The 8,214-nt window shown below is 51.6% G+C and overlaps 1 long non-coding RNA gene across 3 annotated transcripts; it reads left to right on the forward strand.

Moving 5' to 3' along the window:
- Positions 1-4,670: 4,670 nt before the first annotated feature.
- Positions 4,671-7,978, forward strand: LOC123189709 (uncharacterized). 3 transcript variants are annotated; one of them, XR_006495959.1, is made up of 3 exons: positions 4,724-5,166; positions 5,663-5,719; positions 5,847-7,978. It is a non-coding gene; the product is annotated as an uncharacterized lncRNA (long non-coding RNA). The 3 variants fall into 3 exon arrangements; XR_006495958.1 differs by having other exon boundaries at positions 4,729-5,166; positions 7,335-7,978; XR_006495957.1 differs by having other exon boundaries at positions 4,671-5,166; positions 5,663-7,978.
- Positions 7,979-8,214: the final 236 nt, after the last annotated feature.

The following is an 8,214-nucleotide window of genomic DNA, read 5'->3' on the forward strand; positions in this document are numbered from 1 at the left end:
GCTTAGCGCATATGAACAAGTTTTCAGCGCACAGGACAAAACGAGTGAGTTTTACTCAAAAATTACATCCCTAGAACACTCATCCGCCATAAGGCAGGCACCCTTCAGAACATCCTTATAATAATTCTCGGGCTTGCGATGCTCCTTCCCCGGCGATGGCCCGTCCTTCACAAGCTTCTCAGCATCCAGCTTGCCCCGGTGCACCTTAGCACGGGCAAGGGCCCTACGGGCACCTTCAATGCAGATGGAGCGCTTGATGACTTCGAGCCTTGGACAGGCCCCCACCAGCCGCCGCACCAGACCAAAATAGCTCCCAGGCAGAGCCTCTCCAGGCCACAGCCGAACTAGTAGGCCCTTCATGGCCTGTTCGGCCGCCTTGTGGAGCTCGACCAGTTGCTTCAGCTGGTCGCTCAGGGGCACGGGGTGTCCGGCCTCAGCATACTGAGACCAGAACACCTTCTTTGTCGAGCTGCCCTCCTCGGCTCGATAGAATGCGGGGCATCAGACACGCTACGAGGAAGATCTGCGAATGCTCCTCGAGAGCTCCGGATTCGGGTAAGTAACAAGTAACTTACGTTTATGTGTTTGCTTTGCATAAAGAATGCCTTACCCGCCGCTATCTTTTTCACCTCATCCAACTCCTAGAGGGTCTTCTGGGATTCAGCCTTGGCAGACTTGGCATTTTCAATAGCCACCGCAAGCTTGGACGCCCGCGTCTTTGAGTCAAGCTCCAAACTCTCATGTTTTTCCATAAGAGCCTGGAGCTCTTGCCGCACCTTGCCAACCTCGGCCTCATACTTCTCCCGCTCGGAGTCCAGTGAACCGCTCGACGACGTGTCGAGCCGGTCTTTAGGTGGGCTGCATAAACATATTCGACATAAGAGAAAGTTGTGCAATAAAGGAATACTATGAATTACTCTGGTATCCGGATAATTACGATTTAGCCAGGGGCTTGGCCCTGAGCGGCCACTCCTTTCCGCCGTCTTCGGCATCGGTGGAGTAGTCCGGAGGAAGGGTTTTCCCCTTCTTGGACCCTTCGGCCTCCCTAGTTGGGGCGGCCTTCCTTTTCTTCCCTTCCCCCGCTGGAGGGGGAGGAGTCTCTTCCTCCTCCTCCTCCTCGTCTTCATGGGAGGAGTACGTCTTGGAGTCGTCGGATGAGGGATCCGACACCTCTAGGCGCCGGGCACTCTTTTGAGTCCCCGTGGCCTTCTTCTTGGCCTTCTTTTCCAGCACCACATGGGGTGCCGGAACCAGCAGCTTCGCCAAACGAGCTTCTGCTGGGCCTTCGGGCAAAGGAGCCGAACAATTGATCTGTCCGGACGTCTCCTGCCAATCCTGTCAAAGGTAAGGGAGCTTAGATCCCGCATGGAGTCAAACTATGAAAAACTGAGCGTGACGCTGCGTACTGAATCCGCGATCCTTGGTAGCGGATGCGGGGGCCTCAGCGCCCTTGAAAAGCACCTTCCAGGCATCTTCGTACATCGTGTCAAAGAGCCTGCTCAGAGTTCGGTGCCGCGCCGGGTCGAACTCCCACATGTTGAAAGCCCGTTGTTGACACGGGAGGATCCGGCGGATGAGCATAACCTGGACTACGTTGACGAGTTTGAGCTTCTTGTCCACCAGGGTTTGGACGCATGTTTGGAGTCCGGCCAGCTCTCCTTTTTTACCCCATGACGGGCCCGTCTCCTTCCAGGAGGTGAGCCGTGTAGGGGGTCCGGGTCGGAACTCGGGGGCTGCGACCCATTCAGGGTCGCGCGGCTCGGTGATGTAAAACCACCCCGATTGCCACCCCTTCAGGGTCTCCACAAAGGAGCCCTCCAGCCATAAGACGTTGGGCATCTTGCCCACCATGGCGCCTCCGCACTCCGCCTGGTTGCCGCGCACCACCTTCAGCTTGACATTGAAAGTCTTGAGCCATAGGCAGAAATGGGGGCGGATGCAGAGGAAAGCCTCGCACACGACTATAAACGCCGAGATGTTGAGGACAAAGTTCGGGGCCAGATCGTGGAAATCCAGGCCATAGTAGAACATGAGCCCCCGGACAAATGGGTGAAGAGGGAAGCCCAGTCCGCGGAGAAAATGGGGGAGGAACACCACCCTCTCATGGGGCCTAGGGGTGGGGATGAGCTGCCCCTCTTCAGGAAGCCGGTGCGCAACGTCGTTAGACAAGTAGCAGGCCTTCCTTAGTCTTTTGATGTGTCCATCCGTGACGGAGGAGACCATCCACTTGCCTCCCGCTCTGGACATGACTGGAGAAGGTTGAGGTGGGGAGTGCGGACTTGGGCGCTGGAGCTCGAGTGCGCGAGAATGGATAGGCAGAGGAGGAAGAAGGCGTAGGTGAAAAGGTGGATCCTTATCCCCTTATATGGGTGGACGCAACTACGTGTCCCCACCATCCTGGTAAAACTCGCTTATCTCCAAGCGCCGTAATCAATGGCGCGGTTGGGTTACCCACGCCCGTATTGATGAGAATCCCGGAATAAGGGGACACGATCTCTGCTTTAACAAGACGTGCCAAGGAAACCGCCTCGCATGACGCGCTGAGGTGGGATAATAAAACGACTCGGATAAATGCTTGGCCGTGGTGTGTCACATTACAGAATACGTCAGCAGATTAGATTTGTGTAAATATTATTCTCTCTATGGCAATATGTGGAAACTTATTTTGCAAAGCCGGACACTATCTTTGTGTTCGAAATCTTCTATGAAGTACTTGGAGGAGGAACCCGCCTTGCAATGCCGAAGACAATCTGGGCTCCGGACTTGTCGTCATTGAAGCCTGGTTCAGGGGCTACTGAGGGAGTCCTGGATTAGGGGGTGTCCGGATGGCCGGACTATACCTTCAACCAGACTCCTGGACTATGAAGATACAAGATTGAAGACTTCGGGCCTGTTCGGATTCATTCCGCTCCACAACTCCGCTCCGGGAGCGGGCGGAGCAGCGCCGAACGCTCCAACTCCACGGAGTCAAAGGAGTGGAGCGGAGCCGATCGCAGTTGAATCTGGCGGAGTCGCTAAAGTCGGGCTCCCACGACTCCCTCGCCTCTCCCCCTCCACCAACTTACCAGTTCAATCAATTTTTCTGCCTCTCGCTCCCAGGCTCGATCCAATCTGCCTGTTTGATGTGTTATGGGGAGCCAGCAACCTGGGTGTTGAGTGGAGTTAGTTGCCGAACAAGTTTTCTGCTCCTCATTTGCCCTGGGGAGCCAGCAACCTTGGAGCTGGGAGTGGAGCTAAGGATCTGACGGAGTGGAGCGGATACGAACAGGCCCTTAGTTTGTGGTTTAAAATATCAACACCAGAGAGAAAAATAGCGAACTAACGGCCAAAAAACCGACCTGCTCACCGTTAATGATCCCCTGATTCGAGTGTGGCGCCGACTCTAGGAGGATGTTGGTGACGACATTGGCTACGGCCTAGCCGTGGAGGCTGACATGGCTGCAGAACTTGAGCTTTAGGTCGCTGGAGGACAGGAGGAGAGCGGTGCCAGATTGGAGGGCGGCAACGTACCTCGGTAGTGGGACGAAGATCAACATGGAGCAGCGCTCAGAAGCTCTCTTGCTGGCAAGAAGAGGCAGCCGATGGTAGCTTGGCTGGTCAGGAGGGCGCCGACCTGTGGCTGTTATATGCGAGCAGCGATGTTGGGAGGTCAGGCAGTGGAGGTCGGAGGCCAGCTTGATGGCCGACGACCATGGAGGCATTGTGGTGTGCAGGGAGACGAGGTGGGGAGAAGTTGTGGCGTGCGGGAAGACGAGGTGGAGATGAGAGAGATGATGAGGCGGGTTCAGGGAGATGAGGGTGGGGCCGCGTGGGAGATGAGGACGTGTGTTCGTGGGTCGTGGGATCCTTTTTATTCTTTTTTTCCAACGGTGGAACGGAGGATTGGTACTGGTTTCTCTTTTTTCTCATTACTCCTGCGTGGGGGCGGTTGAAGAACGGGTGGAAGTAGCGAGAGGTGGGATCGTAGGAGAGAGCAGGGAGGTCGAACCCTCACGAAGGTGGAACCATCACGACGTTGGATTCTGCTTTAATAGTAGAGATAATGAGCCTAGCCAACTTGTCTTTTCGGTTGTCCCTCGTTTTGTTTCGATTTGGGCCATTGGATGGCGGTCAAACAACAGATTTTTTCGTTGATTGACGTTAGATCTTCGATCATTTTTGCTTTGACCACGGGATGAGTTCATGCAGGCCATGACCTGTGGGCTCGGCCTCTCAACCGATTGGCCGGGTGAGCCTTTTTTTGGTGCCTAGGCGACCGATCCCGCCGCGCTACATGCGCGAGCTTCACGGGGTCAGATTTACTCGGGTCACCCAGTCCTGCGGCGCCGCGTGTCCCATCACGCGGAGTCTGTGTCGTCCGGCGTGAGCCAACACTTATGCACCCGGTGTCTACGCCGCGGCTACTGACTGGTGGGCCGGTGCTACCTTGGTCCCGTTCATCGGTTGCATCAGTGCATGTCCCATAGTGCAGGTGTTGGCCAGAGTTTTTTGGGGTCAACTGCTCTTGGCGGGACGCTCCTGGCATGCTGCCCGTGTCGTGCGTTGTGGGCAGCAGCTGTGCGGAGGGGCTGGCCAGTGCATGTGCACTCGATTTCTACACCCACCTTTGGGCTTCCGCGATGACAGGTGGCCCGACGCTGCTCCTGGTCCCGCTCGTCGGCTGCCCTGGATGCCGTTTTGTCGGGGTCGTGGTGAGAGCGAAAGTATGGCGCCTGGCCTGGACGCCAAGGGGAAAGTACAACGCGTCGTGCGGCCCGTCCTCGCACGGCGTGCATCGTGCGGCCCGTCGTGGGTAGCCTCGAATCACAGCAACCACGTCCCTCCCTTGTCCGCCGCCGCACCGCCGTTCTTCTCCTACTCTCTCTCTCTTCTGCGACGTTCCTCCTTCCTATTGGCACGCCTCGCCCCATCTTCCATCCTGACGTTCTTCTTCAACACCCCCTCCTCGGCTAGATGGCGCCTTTGGTGGTGAAGGAGTAGGGGAGGGCTAAGAGGCCAGCGGTGTGGGGTGGAGCAGCGAGGCCGGCGACCCAGGCGGCGGACGCCTCATGGGGTGGAGGAGAGGCTGGTGATAGGGAAGGAGCAGAATCCTCATGGAGCGGCAGGGAAGGTGAAGTCCCGACGACTGAAGATGGTGCGCACGGGAGGAGCTCGGATGATGTCAAGGTGAGCTGCTCTCAATCCTTCTCCCCCTTCACGCCTCTTGCAATTTTTTTTCTTGTTTCAGATCATTTGAAGGTGAGTGTAGTCTTGTGAGCAATTTCCTGTGCTATTTTCTTCTTTCTTTACTTTCCTTCTTTCCTACAAGAAGATGCCGAGTCATGTAATATCTTCATGGAAGAGAAAATCTGCATTTTGTTCATGTGAAAGTTAGGGTGGGTTTGTGCTTTCAGAAATGAGGTGACCTTACATGTACACATATCAAATATTTTTCTTTTTAGAAGAATCAAATTTTTTTCTCTATAAACGTCTACTGGACCTGTGTGATTTGCATGACAGGGCTTAAATAAATCTGGTCCATTTATATTAAACATTGCATTATGCAGTAGTAGAACTATTGCTCAATTTGGCGTGTGCCATTTTTGGTGCGTCAATTTCAGCTAGACTAAATCAACCACGTCGTCCTTCTTAGCTTGATTTTTTTGTATGTTTGTGTGTGCAGGACGTTTAGCAGGCGTGACTTAGGATCGAACCCTTGATGGAGTTTAAGCATGGTCCGGTATGCACTTCTTGACCTCTTTGTTTCAGTTCATATCAAATCAATATTGTTTGCAATAGGTTGGAGAGGTTATTTTTGGCGTGGAGGTCTTTTTCAGTTTTTCTAAAGTTACTATTTTTTTCTCCAGCTCCCTATTCTTCATGTTAACTAAGGTGTTAACTTCAAGATGACATTGACAAAGCCGTCAACTTGAAGATGCTTCTTTACATGTTTGAATTGATGTCGGGGCTTAAGGTGAATTTTCAAAAAAGTGAGATTCTTACTGTGGGGGTGATGAAAATGTGGTGAATATGTATGCGGACCTGTTTAACTGTGAGGTGGGCAGCTTCCCTATTAAGTACTTGGGGATGCCTGTTAGCTACACCAATCTCAGAAACTCAGACTAGGAATTTATCATTATCAAGTATCTGAAAAGATTTGAAGCGTGGATCGGTAATGCAGCCTTGATGGGGGGCGGGGGGGGGGGATGCTCACCTTGCTAGATTCGGTAGTCACCCAAATATCCTTGTACCATATTTCTATGTGGCTTATGAACAAAACCTTCATTGGGCGCCTCGACAAACATAGACGAAAGTTCTTTTGGCAAGGGTGCAACAAGAAGAGGAGGTATCATCTTGTTAGATGGAACAGGATCTGCAGATCCAGAGATAAAGGTGGTTTGGGGGTTAAGTACCTCCACAAACAGAATGTTAGTTTGATGGTCAAATGGTGGTGGAAACTAGAGACCCAAACGGGGATGTGGCAAGATATTGTTCATGCACGCTACCTGACAAACAAATCTTTGGCCTCGGTTAAGCCCAGGTTTTCCGATTCCCCATGTTGGAGAGCCTTACTAAAAGTAAAAGATATTTACTTAGTTGGCAGGAAGATCCATCTAGAATCTGGTGACCTCGTCAAAATCTGGAAAGATTCCATAAAGGGGCCGAGTCCTTTTTAGACTCTATATCCATTACTCTTTGAGATATGTAATGATCAGGATTGCACCGTTGATAGGTTCAGTTCTGTCGACGTCCATACCTTTTTCAGGAGGAGGCTCATGCCTGAGTTATCATGTCAATGGGAAGAAATGAGTAATACGATCAATAGCATTCAGCTGAGTCAGGGTGGGGACCGGGTCTACTGGGGGCTTAATAGTAATGATAAATTCTCTACTAAATTTGTGTATAAGTGGCTAGAGAGCCCTCTTAGTGGATGCCATTATAGATGGATTTGGAAAGCTAAAATCCCACTCAAAATCAAGATTTTTCTGTGGCAGATGCAGTGCTCACTAGGCAAGTCATGAGAATGAGGAAATGGCCTGGGAATCCCACTTGCTCTTTTTGCAATGAGTTGGAAACCTCCAAACATCTGTTCTTCACCTGTCCTGTGGCCAGGGTGGTCTGGAGATGCGTTGGGATGGTGCTGGGTACTGAAATGTGCCCGAATAGCTACTGGCAATATTTTGCTTGGTGTCATGCTTTTGTCCCTGATGGACAAAAGTACTATACTGTGGGCCTGGCTGCTGCTTGCTGGGCCATTTGGCTAGCTCGGAATCGAGCTACTTTCGAAAAGAAGCTAATCAAAACGCCCTTTGAAATAGTTTTCTCCATGTGTTCTTTTCTGTTGTATTGGGCAGGGCTGCAGTAGGAGGAAGGTGCCAAGGAGCTGCGACGCGGTGCCGAGATGATCAGGTCGAGCATGATGCGCTTGATGGGGATGTGCAACGATGCGAGTGTGCCGATCGGGGGAGAATAAATATGCAAGACGCCCGGTGACTGGAGCTGGGTGACCCTGTGATCCTGTGTTGGTGTTCTGGTTCTTTTGTGGGTGTCTCATGTCCTTGCCTGTAGTAGTTCACATGTATGCTGTGATATTTTGGTGCTGCCCAGGTTTTCACCCCATTGGCATTCGTTCCGATGGCGGGCGAATGCAGTGGGTTTCCTGGCAGTGCCCGCACTCGCTCTACCTCTTTCCCTCTTCTCCTGACATGTTTCCAAACCTTTTGTATTTCCGTTTATTTGCAATGGAAAGGGGTATAGCCCGGTTCGAAAAAAAACCTAAAGTCTTGCCTACCAAAATTGAAAGGGGTATAGCCCGGTTCGAAAAAAAACCTAAAGTCTTGCCTACCAAAATTGTATCATTCATCCCACACAATGGTTGGAATCCCAGTCGTTGAATTACAGTAGACCAGACCATGTTTCTCGTTTTGTATAGTCCAAACAATAATACAGATTCAGCCTGGTGATGATTTTCAATATATTGTGATAGTAGTTTCCTGCATTGATTGGTTAATGAGCCATCCTTCCGTTTTACTCGAAGTGGTGTAATAGTTAAATAGATGTATTTGTGCCATTTAGCTCATTGTAATGTAGGAGCTGATCAGGGTGGAAGAGTAATCCGTGTTGTGTAGACAACATCACTGTAATATTCTCAGGCGAATAAAAGAATAGCTTGCAGTTCATGGAAAAGCCCCAAAAACATTCAGTTCAGTTCAGCTGTACATCTTTTGCTAACCC

Source organism: Triticum aestivum, chromosome 2A, assembly GCF_018294505.1.
Source record: "Triticum aestivum cultivar Chinese Spring chromosome 2A, IWGSC CS RefSeq v2.1, whole genome shotgun sequence".
Taxonomy (NCBI): domain Eukaryota; kingdom Viridiplantae; phylum Streptophyta; class Magnoliopsida; order Poales; family Poaceae; genus Triticum; species Triticum aestivum.